The following is a 20,489-nucleotide window of genomic DNA, read 5'->3' on the forward strand; positions in this document are numbered from 1 at the left end:
CACCCGGTCAACATGACTCCAATATCCGCTCAGTGAGACAGGGGCAGACTGAGAACTGTCAGCACTTCCCACATCAGCCCCATGAAGCTGCATGCTCTTCCCTTAGCTAGAGCTCTTCTGCTACAACTGTGAGCCCATTCATGGCTGCAGAGACACTAAACAGCATTCTGGTGGCTCCCCCAGCCCCAACAAAAGTACAGGGAAGGGCAGCCAGGAGCTGATACGCTGCTCTCTGGCTCTGCCCACACTGGGGAACAGTGGGGGATTTGGCTAAACACTTGTGACATTAGGAGACTGAGATCTGATTCATCTGCCTGATAAAGCTTTGAACAAGGCATTGGGGGAATAAAAAGCATTTGACTCTTGTCTCACAACACGAGTTTTACATCAGAGGTATTACTGCCTGTGTTTACACAGGCGGCCACGCCGGCTCTCAGACTCCACGAAGTCCATTAAAACCAGCTTGTGCAACCCCCTGCAGAGCCTCCTGCTTGGCTCATGCTCCAAGGATGTACTCAGTGCACACTCCTCACCCCCATGTGCCAGCAGCACCCAGGCCCAGCATCCGTGGCGGAGGGGAGAGCCCTCCTCTCTCCCCAAACCATGGGTGAGGAGGGACAGAGAGCTGTGGTACTGCCTGCCCCAGCTCCTCCTGTCCATCCTCTGTTCTGGGCATGGTCTTCCTGGGCGCTGAGCACCCCACTGTGTGCTTAAGGGGTCGGGGTAGGAGCTTAGCCAGGGTGAACAGCAGCGCTGAGCTACCCCTGCCATAAAGGGTCTCTTCTTGGAGACCCAACAGTGCCTCTCCTCGTGGCACAGTTATTGCAAAGGCAAGGTTGTGGTGGTGTTGGCACAGCATCTTGGACTCAAAAATGGCTTGTTTACTTTGGAGAAGATCAGAGAAGGACACAGATTATACAACAAAAGGAAAGAATGAGGCTGGTTAATAGCACTGGCAAATAACGGAGGAAAAAAATCTGCAATTTTATTCAAAGAAGAAAATAAGCATTGTAGTAAACATGCAGACAATCCACACCAAACACAAATCTGGTTTCTGTGTGTAAATGTGTGGTCTAGCTGCAATCTTTATGGAAGCTGCTCCAGCTTCAAATGAATGTAGTATTTCTGAAATAGTTGAAATGAATGCTGTCTCTGGAAGGAAACAATGGATGTAGTAAACAAGCAAATATCTTGTCAACAGCTGAGCAACAAGGGTGCTGAAAATTCTATCAGAAGAGAAGTAAGCATGGGGTTTCTGATGATACACTTGTCCAGAGCTTGTTCTGTGGGTGCAGGGACAGAGCAGCTCCCAAAGAACGTGTCAGCCCTGCACACCCCAAAGTCTGTACACAGGCGCCTGCCTTTGGCAATTTCCAGCCATACCAATGGGAATGTGTTCAAAAGCAGGGATCAGCTGCATGCCTTACAAATGAAAAGCCTATGCATTCAAGGTGGCTCAGACGCAGTTTCACATTTCCAGCACCTGGTCCTTTTCCTTGGGACACCCTGCCTCAAAAAGGCATTCTGCATTACAGAAGAGCCTGGTAGTGTGGCCTGGCTTTCCTGCCCTGGCTGTCCCCTTTCAGGTTTTGGATATGCCAGGAGTGCTGATGGCACACCACTGGGAGAAAAGCTGCTCTCATGTGGGTCAAACTGAACCCAGTGCTACCAGTGGTGGTTCCCAAGTTTTGTGCCATCACCTCTGCTCCAGCTCCCTCAAATCATGGGCTCAGACCCACAGCTGTGGCAATGTTTAAGCTGCTTTTTACAGCAGAACATTTTTACTGGTTACAGAGTTTTTGCTCTGCAGTGATGTACTTTGTGAGAAGGGGCAGGCAGGAGGGTGGGACAGTGCCTTGTTCAGCCTGCTCCTCCTGCACTGCTTTCCAAGTGGAGGTTGGTGTTTGTTCCTGGAGCGAGGGTGGCCATCCAGGAGAAACTGCTGCTCACCTGCTCTCTGTGTCCTGCCACAGGATTCCCCTGCTGCACAAAGTGCACCACAGTGGCAGGAATTCCTGTGGGATAGCACCTTTGCCAGAGCTGCGTGGGAGATGAGGCTAGCACAGTAAGCAAAACACAGTATTTTCCCCTTAAAACAGATCCCCCCCAGCCCAAACACACACCATGGACTTGGTAACTACTGACTTACAAGCATGTCATTCTTTTGTCTCACTTTTCACTAGTGTTAATTTTGCAGTGTTTTTTCCTTTTTGGGGTGACAAAGAAGAACCTCATCTTACTGTGTGCTGTCTATTAGCTGCTTTAGCCCTCCACCCACAGGTGAAAGCTTTGTGTGATGCAGAAAGTCCCACAGATGTTGCCAGAGGAACCTCAAATGCTTCTCTCTCCACACCTAGTGGGGATTTACAAACACACTTTAGGGAGTTTAGTCTGAGCCTGAGCAGTTGGCTGTATCTAAAAGCTCTGCTCACTGCTTTGTAAATCCAAAATATTTCATAGGTTCCTTCTCTTCAAATTTTCACAGAAGAGCAGTAAGTGCCTTGGCCCAAATAGCTGTGCAGTTAATGAACTGTGCACACACAGGCACTATGTCCAGCTATGAATTCACACTTAATAGTTCAACAGAAATGTCTGGTTTCATATGTTTCTCGTTCTTTTTAAAATAGTGATAGGCTTGTCAATTAAATCCATCTTTAAAATAGATTTTACCAAATATATGCACTGCCCAGTGAGATTCATTTAATGTTATCTTTTCCACATGCATTTCCAAGAGAATTAAAGGACCCAATATTCTATTGTAATCCGTGATTTTTTTTTTCTTCAACTTCTCTAAATACCAAACATCTGATAGGATACTGTAAGACTCTCTGGAGAATTTTTTTTTTTTTTTTTTGTGGAGAGACTAGAGTGAAAATTTTCAATCTGAAATGCACACAAGGCTAGATTTTCAAAAACATGGGCAGCTGCCTCCCTTTGTGTATTTCAACCAAGATACCCAAAATATGATTTTTTTTAGGGATGCTGAGCAAACATAACTCCCATGGACTACAGCCAGAATTTTTCCTGTTCACCACAGCTGCAAATCAAGCTCTGCATTTCTAAGGGGACCAGAAATCATTCCTTGAGCAGTTTTTACTTCCAATATTCTCTTACTGTGGAAACAGGCTTAAGTGATACTTGATGGCATTCAGTCACAGATGACACAGCTCATAAAGCCAAAAAAAAAAGGAAAAAAGAAAAAAAGAAAAAGAAACAAAATTCAGGTGGTGAAAATTTACCTCAGTGTGTGAGAAAGAGGAGGGGGAGAGTTTTTGCGTGAAAGCTTCACTCTTTGTAAAGGAGACAGATGGTTTGCATCTACTGGCATGAATATTACAAGCTTCAGGTGTCCCAAAATGCTGTGAAATGCAACTTTATAAATTGGTGGCAAATAATAAGTCCAAAGTTATCAAGGACAACAATGGCTTTTTCCTCTGCTACAGGTAATTTAGGGAAACCTTCCCAGAGTTCCTTTTTATTAAGAAAGAACTCTTTGCTGAGTATGAGTAACACAAAGAGAAACTGGTTCCATTAGAAAGTACTATGCATCTGAAAATATTTTTACTGTTTATTTTCAATATTGCTGGATCATGCCCCCATTAGTACCCCCCCAAACCTACCCCCCATTCCTTTCCATAATTTTAATCAGATCCTTCTTTTCCTCCAAGCCCACAGTCCCTAATTACAATTTACAGACACTACAGTGGAGCACAAGTTGGTCAAAACAGCTGTGGGAAAGTTTCTACTTTGAAGGAAATATTACTGGTGAGGATAATTTTGCAGACAAATAGATTTTTTCTTCATTTGTATTAACACAGTATCTTCTGTCTCCTCCCAGCCAGTTTCCATAGGTACAGGTAAGCAGATTTTCTGCCTAGTCACATGCTGGTTTTTGCTGATGATTTCTGAATTTTCGATTTTGTGAGCCAATGTTCCAACATGTTTGTTCATTGCTAAGATTTGGAAGATCATAGTGGAACACTGGATACCCAAGCATCACTGAAAGGTCTCTATGAATTCACCTGGACTTACTGGTATTTACTATATTATTCTCTGAGATAAAGGCCCAAACATTCACAAAAATAGAAGTTCACAAACCCTCATTTAGACTTTAAAAAAACTTATGATGTCCAGTGACTCTCACTTGGGACAAAAGAAATATTGAGTGTCCTACACACTTGTAAGACAACTTATGGCTCTATTTCACTGTGGTCTTGGTCAGGGTTCCCTGCTCTATCCCTCAGACTTTTTAAAAGTATATCTAGCAGCTGACTTTTGGCTAAATGGGCTCTTATGGCAGTACATTCCAGCCAATCCTGGGAATCTGACTGACCTGGGCTCAGCCACCGAGCTCGAGGTGTCTTTGGCTTGTGTTTGCTGCCTGGTGAATCTGTCCCAGAAAGACACACAGAGGGTGTTTGTAATTGTTTTCCCAGCAAACAATGCAAGGTGTGATTATCCTCTCGTGCCAGCTTGACTGTGGTGTAAGTTCATTTTACTTGCATAGGACTATTTGTCATTTACATGGCTACAAGAAAATATACTGCAAGACCCTAAGGGTCTTGGATTCATGAGATTCATAAGGCTTCATGGGAGAATGTAGAATAAACTGTTTGTATTGAATCACAGGAGTGTGATTGCTGAGCTAACATTTTCAGAGCATCCTTTCTTAGCTAAAGTGATTTTTTCTGTGTGAAATAATTTCCTATAGCACAACTATAATACCTAAAGAAATGTACTTCCTAATTTGTGTTTATTAAAAAGTTGTTTTCACATTTCTTTTGTTTCTGCTATTAGATATTTTATTGGATGTTAATGGATATTACTCAGTTCTTGAGGGATCTTGGACATTTTTCCTCAAGTAACTTATTGAAATCTCTGAATTCTGCAGATCCCAGTTAGTCCTGATGACGTTCGCTTCTTATTGTTCCTTTTCACTTTTTATCATGTAGCATTGTAAGTACATTAAATTAGTAATGAAAAATGAAACCACAGGAGTCCCCTGTATTCTAGATAATGACTGATTCATCTTCTCACTTGTCTGTGTTACATTATAGTGTCATAACTTTCCTTTATATCCAATAATACTTTTCATTATTGCACCATCCACAGCACAGAACTGTAGGGGTTTGTTCAGATTCTAACAATATTTTCCTTAAGTAAATCCACATCTAATAACACCATTTATTCTCTCTTTCTTTTTCTTGCTGTGTAGTGGAAGGTAACATGCTGATTTCTCTTAGAAAGTGCTGCTCAGGGGCTACAAGATCTTTAGCTCCCTGCCCTGGTGTTAAGGGGATTAAATATGAATTAGACAGTAAGGAATGGATGGGGGCCAGTGCATTTGAGCTGAGATCCTCCCCAGGTGAGTGTGTGGAGGATGCCCAGGTGACAGGCACAGTTGCCTCACATTCATTGCAATCAGCTGCTGTAGTTATGGCAGAACCTGTGGCTACTTAATGGCTTTTCTTTCCCCTCCCTCTCCTTTTATTTCCACTTCCTTTTCCCTTTATGATGCTCCTGCTTGCATGGGTTGCCTTTTTCTTTTTGTGGCTTGCAGTGGCATTGAGCTAAACTCTAGAGCACGCCTCTGTGGTGGTTTTAGGGTGCACTAATATCCTGAATGAATCATTTTTGGAAGCAAACACAGTCCATATTATTGACTGTCCGGAGAGACTCATGCAGTAACTGAGAGGACAGGAGACCATGAGCTGTTCAGAGCCTTTAAAGTGTCAGTGCTGTCCCACAGCCATCTGCTGGAATGTGTTGTGGTGGAGCACAGGGATGTTCTCCAGAGGTGGGCTTGCTGGAAATTTGAAGCCATGTGGTAAGTAACTTTAATTTCTTATGCTGAGTGGCTGCATGGGTGTTCCTGCACAGACAGAGTGTGAAGGAACTGCATGCTTCCTCCTGAAGGGAGGAGCTGGGAAAAATATAATGTGTACCTACAGGACACTAGTATGCTACAGTGGCTGCAGTAGCTAAAATAAGTTTCTAGCTTAATGTATTCAATGCTGGATATTTTTTATTTTGGGTGATCTCCATTCTTTCTTAATTTGTTTTATATTGTGAAGTGGAAAACTCTGGAACAGCTTTCCAGGGTGTTTCTGTGGCCCAACAATACAGGTTGCCCTTCAGGAATTCCTTGTTCTCTGGGGCCTGTTTCTTGTGTTTTTGGGGATAACAGGGACTCTGCTTTGGAAGCAGGAACTGTGGGCCTTAATTTCTTTCAATGTGGAAGGCACTGAAACCAACTTCCCCTCTTAAGTAGTCACTAAGCTACTAAATAGAAGCTTTAAAACAACCAACCTTCTCTGCCCCCCTTTCCACCAGTATGAGGCTGAATGGCCTCATCCCAGCCCCACAGCAGCTGCCAAAGCTGAGTGCCTGGCTGGAAGCAAGGATGGTGTGTGTGTGTTGGATTGAGTGGCCTTGTCCTTGGTCAGGGAGCCGCCAGTCAGCACAAGAAGCAAACCAGGGGCAGGTCCCAGACAGAGTTTCTTGCATTTGCTCCCTGTACATTGACAGCTCTTTTTTTTTTTTTCCCCCTCTCTCTCTGCCAGTGGTGTGTTTTGCAAAGGGGCACCTGGAAGCAGAGGGCAGTAGTTTGTTGATGGCTTAAAACCTCTCTGCTTGTTGTGCACAGGGGCAAAGACCCGGCTGTAGTTTACATAAGTACCTGCCATTGCTTATGGTTATGTAAAAAAGGGATGAATATCTAAACCCGGGATCAGAAGTCTCCTACACATGAATGGGTCCGTTAAGTGGGGAAGGAAAACAAGGCAGAGCCGTGCCAGATAAGGCAAGGATGGCTTCACGTTTTCATTTGTGGAAGAGCTAAAAGTAAAGGCCAACAGTGAAAACATGGTATTTCTCAACCACCGGATCAGTGGGGAAAGTAATAATGGAAAAAAAGAGTTCTCCTCCATGCATACAAACACTACAGAAAAATCAAGCTAACTTCAGGGAGATGCTGGGCAGGATTTTGAGGATGGTTTTAATGAAAGAGGAGGAGGAACAATTGTTTAATGGGCAGTGACTCAAAAGGACTGAGCACACCACATGTGCTGCAGGCAGCAGCCAAAAGGATGAGTGGTGGGTTATGCCTCCCTTAAGGCAGGCTTGGCCCCAGTCCTGCTGGATGAATGAAAAAGGTGGGTTGATTATTTGAATGGGGGAAAAAAAATCTGCTTCTGAAAGCATTTGCACTTTTGGGCTGAAGTCCACTGACTTCAGATAGCTTGGGGATCAAAACTGCCTTGCTCAGAAAAATGTCCTCAACCTACTTGTTGCAGCAGGTGTGGGTTGTGTGCTTCATCCTGGAGAAGTGGCATGAGGGAGAGCTGATGTGAGGGGCATCTGCTCCTGGAACTGATCAGACCGAGCTGCAGGATGTGTTTTTACTGCACACAGCTCTTTTCTCCCCCTCCCACAAAGAGGGCTTGCAGGCACAGTCAGGGATTGTGGCACAAACCCTTCGCTGCAAAATGCTGTTCTTGCTCTGTGTGGTGTGTCTGTGCCTGACTGTGCTCTGCATCCTGCATAGTGGCTCCCTGTGTGCCTAGGGGTGACTCTTGAGTGTTTGTAGATGGAAAAAAACCTGCTGTTGGTGTGCTTGCTTGGAGAGAATGAGCACCTGGGTCTTGCATACAGAGGAGGAGCTGTAATCTCAAATAATTTGTTTATGAAAATGAATGTAGGATGTGCTGGTGACTCCTTCCAGGACTGGGTAGCAGTAGATCAGAGTTGGGCTTCCTCAGTGCTGGCAGTAGATAGGATCACGTAACAAGAACAGCCACTACATTTTTTTCTCACAGCTCTCCTCCCTGACCATCTGCTTTTGCTCCCCACCCCCACTTACACCTTGGCTTCCTCCCTGAGTTACCATCTTATGCAGAACTCCACCCAAACCACTTTTCTTTCTGTACCTTCCCTGAGGAGCTTCACCTCTCGATGCTGTGAGAACAACAGGATTTCTCCTTTTGCTGTGAGGGCCAGAAACCATCCAGATTATTAAACTTTCCAATACAGCTCTTTACTAGCATTTATACACAGTGGAATTCCTTATTACAGATGAGGATTTTAATTCTGAGCTTAGCTTGATAGAATGTAATTTAAAGCCATTAAGGATGGCTTAGCCTTCAAAGCAAACTCAAGATTGTTTAATTAGTCATGCAAGCCACTGAACACTACCCATAACACAAAACAGCTAAAGTATTTATTAGTTTTAGAGCTAAGCTAAGCCTTGCTTGTTCTACATTTTCAATAAAGTGCAGCAAGTGTTAAGCACATCTTGCTCTTTCCTAATCTTCCAATGCTCAGTAAATTTTATTTCTGAATAAAAGCATAGCCTAAGTGCTGCAAGATGTAGAATGAAAACCAAATTGAATCAGTTCCTGCAAACTTAGAGGAAATAGAGGCAGTAATGGCGCTTGGGATGTTCTGAAAATTTTTGTGTGTTGGTTTATTTGTAACTGTCTTCAAAACAAATGCAAACTGGTTCAGACTTTGTATTTTTTTTCCCATTTCCTAAACTTTCTGAAGTTTAGGTGAGCTAAGAAAGAAACTCCCAGTAACTAGCTCTGTAGAAGCTGGAAAATGCAGCAAGGAAGTTGTGAGTAAATTTTTGTGGACCAGAGAGAAAGCAATCTCTGTTTATGGTTTCCTTTTAGAAGGTGCTGGTATAGGCAACATCAGAATTCCAGGATTTAAATTGGAATGACTTCTGATTGGATCAGCAGAGAGAAGGTTTGGTGTCATGGATTTTCTAGTCTTGGAATTGCTTGCTTGTATTATTTGGATTAGGAGTATTGCACGGTTAACCCAAGTTGATATAAGCTACATCCCAGCGCTCTGACTTGTGGGGCTGGGACACCAACAGATTTGTGCATTGAGAAGGGTTTGTGTTGGGATTGATCTGGGCTTTCAGTATCCATAGTGGGGTACTGTCTGAAGAGTTGTCTGGGCAAAGTTGGCCTAAGTCACTGTTTGTCTGTTTGAGTGTAAAACACTTCTCTTGCTGCCCTAGTGTGCTCCTGCACTTGCTTTTGTTGAGAGAAATCTCTCCTTCCAATTCAAGGGAAATCTTGGCAGTACTGGGAGCCAAGTCTCATGGACACGACCTCTATGCTGGGCTGCCTCAAATTAACTGGTGGGATCAAAGTGTTGCCATAATGCTTTTCTAATAGTCTGCAACTTGTTGGGGGGGGGAAAAAAAGAAAGGTGGTTCCTTGTCTTGCTAACTACTTTTGATTCTCTTCAATGCCTTGGAACACTTTCTTAGTCCCAGCAGTCAGGTTTTTACAGGTGAATTGTTATCTTGATTCTGTGGATGTTTACACTAAGTTGTATTTCCACCACTAGTAACACCAGCAGGAAAGACATTACTTTCCTCCGTGAAAATCAAGCCTAAAATAACAAATATACCATGAAAAATTAGCTGCGTCATTGAGAGTGGATTTCTGTGGTTAGTGTTTGGAAGCAGGATTTTTGATTTCATGTCTTTTTTCAGGATAGTGATAGTATGGGACCATTAGACAACTGTTGCAGTATTTTTTCCCTGCTTTCCTAAATCTCCTACTTGTATTCCTCTTCCTTATGTAAGTAAAAGAATTTCTTACTGGTCCATGGAAAGAGTGAGCATAAAAGTGTTTTTGTAGAAGAAACTAATTTTATATTAAGAACAATTCTCCTGTGAGAAGGAACAAGTGCAGCCTTAAGCAGCAAATTCTTTTCAGAAACAATGTGATTGTGACACTTGTGCAAAATATACAGACAAGGTAATTGGCTCTCTGGGCTGCTTGCACTGCTTTATTCTGGTCATGATTTGGGCCCTGCCAAAAGCTCAGTGCTGTTCCTGGCTTTAGTGGCATGCAGGGTGTTACTGCACTGCCTCTGGGGACTTTTAGGGCCTTTGGGTTGTAAAATAATTCCTGGTTAAAGTAAGACCTGGCAGATAAAGTTCCCTGAGGCTCTGGCAGCCCAAAACACCTGCCCATGGAGCATCCTACCCAGAAAAGAGGGCTCTGCTAAGACCATGACTGTGATTGGGCAGAGTTTGCTCAAACTTGCAACTTCTTATGGAAATGGCCAGATCTGATGAGGTGGTGTTTTCCAGCACAGGTGTGCAGAAAATCTACAGTTGTCTCTGTCTTGGAAAGGTATCAAGAAAAAAAAAAGCTTAGGAGGCAGTTTGGTGTCTTTTGATAAGAAGCTTCTCTATAAGAACAAAATGTTATGACTCTATTGCTTGTTGATTTCCTGTCATGTGAAAAGTTAGTTTCTGTGGTGAATGGGAGAAACTCTTACCTGTTATCTGTCTTTAAGTTACTGTGCCCTAAGGCTTTGGTAATTTAACTTCATCCCTTTTCAAAGTTTTTTTTTCTCGTTTTTTCTTTTTTTTTTTTTTAACTTGAAACTTAAGAGGGGGGAAAAACCCCCAAACCTTTCAAAATCTGCCCCCACTCCCTCAGGTGATGCTCTTCTGAAATGCAAATGCTCAATTATGCAAAGATAAGAACATGAGAAACTTTGGAAAGCAGAAAAAGGGTTACCTTGATTAATGACTAAAGCTGTGTTAATAGTGGATTTTTAGTCTCCTAGCCAAACCAAAGCAGCACTGGGGGAAGGGAAATAATGCAATCTAACTGGAAGTAGCACTTGCATAAAGCCAGAAGTTACATCAGGGGCAGAAGAGAAATTCAAGTAGCTGGGAAGCTTCCTCATATTTGGTCTTTCTCTTCTGCTTTCTTCCCATCTTTCTTGTGGCAAGAGGGATTCAGTCATAACAGAAGCATGCAAGGATGAAGTGGAACTGCTTTCTGGATAGGGAAATCCTGCCAGGAAATGTAGAAGTTTCTCTAGAAGCTGCAGCCTGTTTCTCTACCAAATACCCTGCCCAATGCAAGGCTGAGCTGTGCCTGTGCTGTTCCAGACAAGGCATGCTGCAACCTGCATTTTGCCTAGTGAAGGTGCTAAAAGGAAATCTTTTGGAAGGTGTTATTTAGGACACAAAGAAGTGAGGAAGAGTTAAGGTGGTCTCGTTAATTTTGGCTCTTGTGCGCAATCCACCACACTTTCAAAGGATACGTGTGTAGGCATGCCCCAGGTTATCTATCCTCTTGTATGGAAACATGTATGTGTAAAAATTTAAATGTGACCAGCTTGACCACTTCTGACTGCCTCTATGGCTGTATAGTTATTCTAACCTCTTACTTTTAAGTTTTTTTTTTCTCTTTAATTTTAAGTAGCATGATCTAAATTCTGTTATTGACTAAACACTTGAATGAAGCATATTTTTCAGTATAACATTACCCAGAACTTGCTAGATAAGCCTGGTAGGTGTGATGGCTGCAGCCATGAAAAGCAGTAATTTCTTTAGAGGAAGTTTGGTTACAGAATGTTTGTAGTTTAACACAAATGATGCTCAGCATGCTGCTCTGAGATACCTGTGGAGTCTGGTATTTGAGCTGATACCTCCTATCACAGGTCAGCTTCAGGTCTGAGCAGATCAGATGTGTAGTACAGTGCTGGGACATAAAGGCTGAAGAAGTTTCCTTCCAGGACTACCAAAGAATTTCTATATTACCGGTGCTACAGTCCCTCCCTGACTGTCTTATATATGATTTTACTGCCTGCTGCAATTCTCATGCTTGCTCATCCTTCTATCTTTCAGTGTTACTTTTCATATTATCTTTTTTTCCTTTGATTATGCTGCAGGGTATATTAGCATCTCCTTTTATTTGTCTCCGTCTTATAGTTCTTCTCCTGAGTCTTTTGTGTTTTGGTGTAATTTGTCCCACATAAGCTAGGCTTTGTTTGCTAGATGTCACTGGTGAAGGAGACGAAATTGCAGAAATACCATGATGCTTCTTTTTGAGCCACAAGCATCTTCAAATGCCTGGCTTTTTATGGCCAACTGTTTATTAGCTAATTATTAGCACAGTGTTTTTTAATTAAAAGATTAATTTAAATGAAAGTGGACATAGATTTTCTAAGCTTTAGAAAGCTGCACCCATTATCCTTACATAAAATCATCTGTACTTAAGGGGGCCTGTGTTAAGGATACCTTGTTTGTGACCAGTTCAGCCACTGAAGCCTAAGAACATTCAGTTTAATACATGAACTGTTCAAAATGCCCTTGATGTGTGCCTGTTGGAGACCCCACCTGCTCTTTGTTTTTTTGGCATCCCTATCACCAGCTTTTGCAGGTTTGAAATCCCTTGAGAGAAAACTGCCCCATGTAAAGAGTTTTAATTCATTTTTAAATCAGTCTCTTGATGTGCGCAAGCTAACCACTGGTTCTCCAGGCAAAGGACCTGATGGTTATCACTGCCTCAATTATCTATCAGTGAGACTACACTGGTTAAGTGAAGTTGATTTTGATTCTTAGGCCTAGAGAAACAAAGATAATTGTACCTTGTAGCAGCCTGTTGATCATAATGCTCAGAGACTTGTCTAGTTTCAGAAATCTGTTGTGGACTGTAATTTCCTCTAGATGCTGCAGTGACAGAGACCAAGGGATCGAATCTGTCTGAAAGATCTGAAGAGCACAGAGCTCCACAAATAATACTGATGTGTCTTCATCCCCAAACAATTCACAAGAGAGCTGAAGTGCCAGAGGGGTGTTTAAATACCTGATATTTTAGGATGTTTAATAACTAATCTTATTGTTCTGTGAATGGTTTTCGAGGTGTTTTGGGAGCTTTGAAAATTGTTGCCCTCCAAGCCTAGAGGTACTTGTGTTGGAGGGGTCTTGGCTGAGCCCTGCAATCATCTGTTCTCAGTATTTCCCCACCTTTTCCAAAAACTGACACCTCCTCACCGGCCTTTGAATCCTGCATGGGACAACCCAATGGGCTCCATGAAATGTGATTTAGTTTTATTTGTGTTTGGGCACTTTGCAAGCCTGGGACAGCTGTGTGTGTGGAGCTGCCTTCCAGCAGGAAGGGCTTGAAGCCTGCTATTTGTCCTAGCATGAATAATAATAATAATAATAAACTTAAATAATATATAGATGTCAGCATCTTTTTATAAGCCAAGGTACAGTTCTCTGATATGATTTCATATAAACAGCACTCACAAAACATTCAGTAGGGGAGACTAATGGACTTTTATTGCTCTGCAAGGAGGGAACGTAAAATAACAGAAGTTTTGAAAATAACAGAAGTTTAAAAATAACTGAAGTTCAGCATTTATTGAGCTTCAGACCGAAAAAGCAAAAATCCCCCAACCCTCCAATGTCTTCTGAGTTTTCTGTGAATTCGAAATAGCACAGTAACTCTGGAAGTATCTTTCAGTGGCTACAGAAAACTAAGTTAAAATGTTATATGGAGGGAACTTGTCTCATCAGAGCAATGGGAGTGAAATTTAGAATCAAGTAAATGCTTTCATCTATTCAAGTAATTTGAATAATGTATAGCCCCCTGAATTAATAGGCAGGAAGTCAATCAAATTATTCTGTTAGCTTTATAAACCTCAGAAAGCCGTGGCTCGGATGGATAAAGAATGTCAGCAGAGCTTGAGTGGCATTTAGCACTAGACAATTAATTTGGAAATGGGTGTTTAAAGGGCAGTAAATTTACTGCGTGCAACACAGTTCACTTTCCTGAAGCAGGTTTGTCTCTTAGAAAGAGTTGTAAAACTGAAGTAGTGAGTAGTAGTAGAACTGCTTGGGCCTCCCCTGTGATGCCATTTGGGATCAGCCAGTATTTTATGGTCATGTCTGCTGGTTAAGACATTCTTCACTTTGATCACTTGCTGAGGTGCAGCAGCAGTTTAATAGAGATGTAGGGTTTACATGTCATTTCACAAGCACTGAGGCTCCTGGAGATACATGGTGCTATTTGGACTCCCAGAGTGGCTGGTTATTAACTGTAATTATTTAATGAATGAAGTGGTAGTCACCTGAAAGTCCTGAAATGGAGGTTGATCAACAACATTGTAATAGTGGACAAGAAAGCGAATGCAGTTTAAGATCAGTGAGCTGTAGATCCTGTAGATAGCAGGCCACTGAAGTTCAGCTCATTTGCTTATCTCCTGCAGTAAGATTTTAATTTTCTGATGCCCTTTTGTCATGTATGATAATATCTGGAATAAAGGACTCAGATGTGGCCTGACTGGTAAAGCAGAGCTACTGATTTCTTCTGTCAAGGGTATGTTTCTGGCAACCTGAGACGTTTGAGTAACTTCCAGTATCAGAATAATTTTTGCTTCTCTGGTAACTTTTTTTATATCGTGCACTTATATTCATAAAACCTCCAAAGATTTTTTTTTCCAGGAGTAATTTTAGGCAGCAATGAATGTTAATTTACTAAATGTTGGCCCACAGAACTATAGGTTAAGTGCTTGGTCACAAAGTCCTTGTCAAAGTACCATCTTCTGGATTTCAACAGTAGCAACAAGAGAAGTTCAGGCTCTTTGTAACCAAGTTGCATGTAGTGATTTGTCAAGCAAACCAACAAATAAATTTCTTTTGAAGCTCTGTTCAAAATGGACCTTAGTCTGAAATGCCATGGAAGATCTCAGTGAACTGGATGTTTCTTGAAGAAATATCCGGGCGCTGTGAATACAACAGAATGGCTCCTATGTCAGCTAGGTGGGAGGGAAATCCATTTTGCTGCATTCACCAGAATGGTGGTGGCCAAGCTGGAAAAGGTCTGTCTTGAAGCATGCAGTTGCTTTTCCATAGTGAAAGGAAACTAAATGCATGCATGGGACACCTAGCTGCATGAGACTGCATCATACACCGAGACATGGCTCCTCTGTACCTCTGTGTTAGGTCTCATTTTCCTTCCTTATGGAAGGAAAAACCATTACACTGGAATTTACCAATAGAGTTATCAAAGTCAAATCTGTCTGGTGTTAGTTTTGTTTCTTTTTAAATTAGACTGTTTTTTTAAATAGAATTGTTGTGTTTCGGGAGACTGTCTGGAGAAAAACAGGGTTGAATTGACTTCGTGTAATGGACTGGCTTGAAAAACAAATTAATTGGGTTTTTTAAGAAAACACTGTAATGCTTTGGCTAGGGTTGCATCGACACAACCTGTAAACTCAGCAGCACTTCTGAACAAAGCACAGAAGTAAATGTTTTCTTAGCTCTAACAATCATTGAGGCCATCTTTGCTTGTCACATTCCCTGTTCATATATTATTTTTATGTTCCCAGCATACAGAAACAGCAGCTAGGGGAAGTTTTTATTTTGCATTTGACAAGTTGCATTTTGCTATTTTTCAACTTGCCTTTTTCCCTCTTGCTGTGAGGAATTATGTCTGGGGCTTAGAAACTATAACTGTTGTTTAGAATTTCAACTTTATCTCTGCAACTTCTGTATTGCTGTCATTTTATTGTTTAGGTATTGGTTCCACTTCAGTTTAAATCCCTTACTTGGAGGCTTTACAGCTTGTGTAGTTTCTAATCAAAGTGTAGATGAGAATATATTTTTTTTTAATTGAGATTACAAAGTTGTTTACTTACTCCAGGAGAAGCAATTTAAGGAAAAAAGAAAGGTAGTTATTAAAAACAAAAATTAACTAAACTTGGCAGTTACTTGCTTCTTCCTTCCAAAGTAGCTGAAATTAATGCTTAAAACTTAATGTTGAAAATTAATCACTTCATAGGCCCTGTATGCTTTGCTATCTTTCCAGTTGGTTGTATTGGATCAGCTTTTCTCCACCTCAGAATTGGGCTGTGATCCAAACTGCATTATAACACAGGAAAAATGTGGGGACACAGCTGTTTCATCTAGTTTTGGTTATTTATTACACTGGAAAATTTGTTCAGACCTTATCTGAGGCACCATAATTAGACCTTAGCAGCAGAACTTTTGAATTGCTGCATTCATGGCAGCACGGAAATGACTATGGAAAATGGGGGAAAGAGCAGGGTTCTGGAGATATTCTGGAGATATTCTGCTGCTACAGGTTGGAGTGCGGACTAATGTAGAGAAGACAGGAAAACAATGTAAAGATAAAGAGGAACATTCAAGGGAGTGTTTATATGCTATACATATTTAATATAAGGATTATCACAGCCAGACTAGTAGGTTTCAAAGGAGAACATTTGCACAGACTGATAGTGCTGCTCACAGTCTGGTCACTCTGCAGCACTTACTACAAATGTGCTCACTGCTTTTTGTCCTCTGCATCTCCATGCAAGGCTGAAAGCAGTGTGGAAACCAAGCCAAGCTTTGTGCAAAGGTTGGGCAGGCGCTCTCCAGGCCACAGGTGGGCCTGATATGTTGCAGCAGGCAGAGGGAGGAGGAAGGGGTTGGCCAGCTCCTGCACTGCGTAGGTGCTCCTTGAGCGTGCACTTACGTAACCTTCCCAAAAAATCAGGCCCCGACAGCTCCAGAGAAACCTGGCTCGTGGGACTGCACGTATGCCACCCGAACTCAGAGGAGCCATTATCTGCAATCTGGCACCTCTTGCAGGCAATTATGAGAGCGATGGTAAAAGGCAGGCAGGGGTGAGGGCGGTGCCTCTGCCGGGGCTGCTGCTTGGAGCCAAGGGACCGGGCATGGGGCTGCACAGGGTGGAAGGGGCTCATGGTCCCCCCAGCCTTGTAAAGCCTTTGGTTCCTGGGAGAGAAAAAACCTCAATCTATCTGGGGATCTCTTCCACTTGCTTGTCTGTAGTCTCTATTTATCAGACCTGCCAGAGCTTTTTCCCCAAATGCTCTTAGCTGAAGGTAGACACACAAGAGAGTGTCCTCTCTTTCCAACCTGCAGCACCCAGAGCCAGATCTGCAGGTGATGTAGGTCTTTCTGGCTGGAATGGGTGCCTGAGAAGATTGCTAAACTACCTTGGGGCCAGGCACCTTGCTCTGTTGACTTCAGTGAGGATTACATGCTTTACCTGCTCAGGTGCTTTGAAAGAGACATCTGACATTTCTGAATGTCTAATCAGGATGGAAAATCCTGATCTCCCTCTTTTATCTTTAGCTTCTCAGTATTCCAACGGTCTGGAAATTCTAATTGTTCTGAATATACTCCAGGCTCGCTAGACAGGCGAGACACTCTTCTTGTGCTTGTGCACATATGTCCTTAGAGAGTGGTGGCACAGCCCTTTGTCATAAACCATAAGCACAAATAGTTTCTGTAAGAGCCCTACATATCTTCTGCAGTTCCCATCTCTTCCACAAACTGTAGAAAATGCATCCATGTAAATGATATCACCTCAATCCCATCAGCTTTAAGATGGCTCCTGGGGCTGCAATCCCCATTTTGCAATTACTTTTGCTTTTGTTTGTTCTTAGAGAGCTTCTAACTCATGAACTACCCATCCTTCTGCTTTTCTCATCTTACTTGTTAACCTTTGGCCTACTACTTTCAGTACCATATTCCAAGAATTTACTTACTTGAGTAATTTTCAGTGGTCCATTTGATCACAATTGGCTTCCCAGTTGCCTCTTCTTGATTTCAACTTGTGAGCCATGAATAAAATTTTCCTGAAGCAGGGTGGACTTTGCTTGATGCTTGTACTGAACTGCTTTTCCTTCATTTGAATGTCACTCCTCATTTTCTTTTTCTTCAGAGATATAGCTTCAATATATTATAGAATTGAAAATTGTTAATTTGATTTAAAAGGAAAACAAAAATTTCAGTCTTTACATAAAAATCCCCATATTTGATCCTGTATAGTAAGCCCCAAATCACAACAAAAGCCCCTGAAGAGCAACGTTTCTGTGAAAAATCTTGTGCTGAATTTTCTAAGTTGACAAGTTTGGCCCAATCTCTGCTTCTTATTTAAAGATAACTCTCCTGCCCCTCGAAGTAATTACTGGAAATCTCTGTGGAAATTTTACACAAAATGGGCTTTTATTATCTGAGTCCTGGTATTGCTTGTTGTAGGTTTCTCCTTAACCTCTGGCAAAGTTTGGTCAGTTGTTCAACTTAGTTTGCTCAGATGGAGAGAGCTGCTGCTTAGAGTGCCTGCTCGCTCCCTACTCTGATTTTACCATTATGATATTTATTAGCCATAGATATTTTATTTATTCCTTATACTGTGGCCACATCCAAGTAAATCCCTCAGCAGTCTGGTCTTGCTAATGTTTCACATCAGGAGATAATACAGGCTCACATGCTGTGGTATTGCAGGGGAGGGGAGGGCAAATCCATGTACATGTCGTTATTATGGATTTTTTTTTCCCTGTTGTAGTTACAGCTTTCCATTTTCATTTAAAAATCTCAAAGCATCCACTACCCTTGTAGGAGGCTACTGTTTCCTCTCCTATTTATTTTGAGTTTAGAAGAGTTATAAAAACAAATTCTCTATGAAGTGTATAAATGATCTGATTTTTTTTCCCCGTTCACATTGATAACCAGAGAGAAAATAAAATCTCATGGAAACATGGCTATCAGAAGTTAGGGAGGAGGCTTTCCCCTGATGTTTAAATGAGCAAATATAGCAGCCAAAGGACTGTAAAAGTGTAAGGTTGGATGTAAGCAAAGTTGAATGAAGATGCACCAGAAGGTAGATTTTTGTGCTGGCAAAATGCCTGGAACTTTTGAGGGATATTGAGAAATAGCCTGAGGCCCCAAACCTTGTGGCTTTCAAGGTTTGCTCCTCTCTGCCTTATACCATTTGTTTGTCTTTAAGTTTTTAAGAAAGACTTTCAAATAAAGTTCTGACTTGAGACCAGTACTTCTGGAAAGGTTAACTGAGCCATGAGGTTTGTTTGTGCAGCTTGGCGTGGCTTGCCAGCATGGGTGCTTTGTTTTATTTTTATTTTATTTTTCCTCATGGTAAAGTGATGTTATATCTTTGACTAGTCATCCTTATTGCGTATATATGAATGCATTTCCCCTTTCTTCTGTGCTTCCCAGCCCAAATCAGTCTTTTAGCTTCATGTGTTTGCAAAAGCCCCGGGTGGTGTTCCACTGTGGATGGAGGTGAAATCTGGTAGGGCAGAGGGTAGGAATTTCTTCTTTTTTTTTCTTTTTTTTTTCCACCTCTGTATATTTTTTTTTTTTTTTTCTCTGTCCTGCCTGACTTGAAATGTGAAGTGGGAAGAGAGGTAACTGACCTGGCTGCTGGGCTGCACAGGAGCTTTGCTGCCATGTGCTCTGGTTCAGCGATGCCAATAGAGATTCTGCAGCCAGCATGCTTGCTCTTCGTCTGGTGCCTGTGTAACTCTGGCTGCTGCGGTTTGTGGAGGCCTAAAAGGAATTGCAGGATTTTGGCATAGGGCAGAATGGTGTTTTCAGCCATTTATGACCTGGGTTATTGTTTGGGTTGGTTTTTTCTTTTTCTTAATTGGACTCTCAAAGGTGATTAAAGTTCAGGTTTGGGGAGGACATGGGAGTGCAGTGCAGTATGCATTAACATGCCTTATCTGCACATGTGAAAATACCCTTTTGTACAAAGGGTTGCTGCTTGTTTCCCACATTTGTGGGGAAAAAAGGTGTGAAATTTGGAGCGCGTTCCAGGAAAAAACAGTTGGCTCCTTTTTCCTCAGGGCAACGCAAGGCTGGCCCCTTGCCATGCTTTGGACCCTTTGCTGCCATTTGCAGAGTGAGGCCAATGCTCCAAGAGCGGGAGGAGGAAAGGCAGGGCAGGGATGCACGGCAAGGAGGCCACTGAGCTGGGGACAGGAGTGTGACCTGCAGGGGCTGCACACCGAGCTGAGCCACAGAGCAGCCCAGAGTGCTCTCCTCGGAGCTCCTGCCCTGCCGTGCTGGGTGTGCAGGCGTTCGGAAAGAGGCAGGTTCGGGCGTGCAGGGAAGCCTCTTCCACGTTTTATGGTCGGTGCAGCTTGCAAGGAGAAGCTGTCATTTTTTCCCAGGGCGTGTAGAACCAGTTCCGCTGGTCCAGCGTGCGCTGCAGCGGAGGAGCCGAGGGCTGTCATGAAGGGGGCTGTGACAGACCTGCCTTTGGTGCTCCTGATCCTTGGGAAGGGAACAGACATGGAGCTGGGAGCCTGGGCTGGCTGTCCTGGCCATCTGCAGAAACACCTGCTTTTCTCTCCATGCAGTGTTGCAGGGTTATCAGCCGCTCACCAAGCATTGTTTCAGGCGGTGATCATGGAGCTGTTAGCCAAGTGTGTCTTCCTTTAGGAAGACTTAATTTTACTTTTATTTTTCTTCCATTTATGTTGTCAAATTTGGTATTTCCTATGTTCCTGCTTCTCCAGCAAATTTCTCAGGGTGATATTGCCAATTTTCTGGATTTTTGTGTCTTGGGGCATTTAGTGTGGTGTTTAATTTTGTTTTTTTTCCCTTGACTTGCAAGGTGCTGGCATCTTCTGAATTTGGGAATTTTGAGTTGCACAAAATACATTTCTAATTTTGATGATGAATTGCTTTGATTTACCAGTGCAAAAAATATTTATGAATAAATTTCATTTCCCACTCTTGTTTCTCCTAAATCTTTTACTTGACCAAGTGACTTGTAGTTACCTAAAATAATTGGCATTGGAAGTGCTGCAGTAGTCACTGCAAAAGCCACTTTCAAAATAATTACACGAGAAACTAGTCAAGTTGTGTAATCTCC

This window comes from Melospiza melodia, chromosome 1, assembly GCF_035770615.1.
Source record: "Melospiza melodia melodia isolate bMelMel2 chromosome 1, bMelMel2.pri, whole genome shotgun sequence".
NCBI lineage: Eukaryota > Metazoa > Chordata > Aves > Passeriformes > Passerellidae > Melospiza > Melospiza melodia.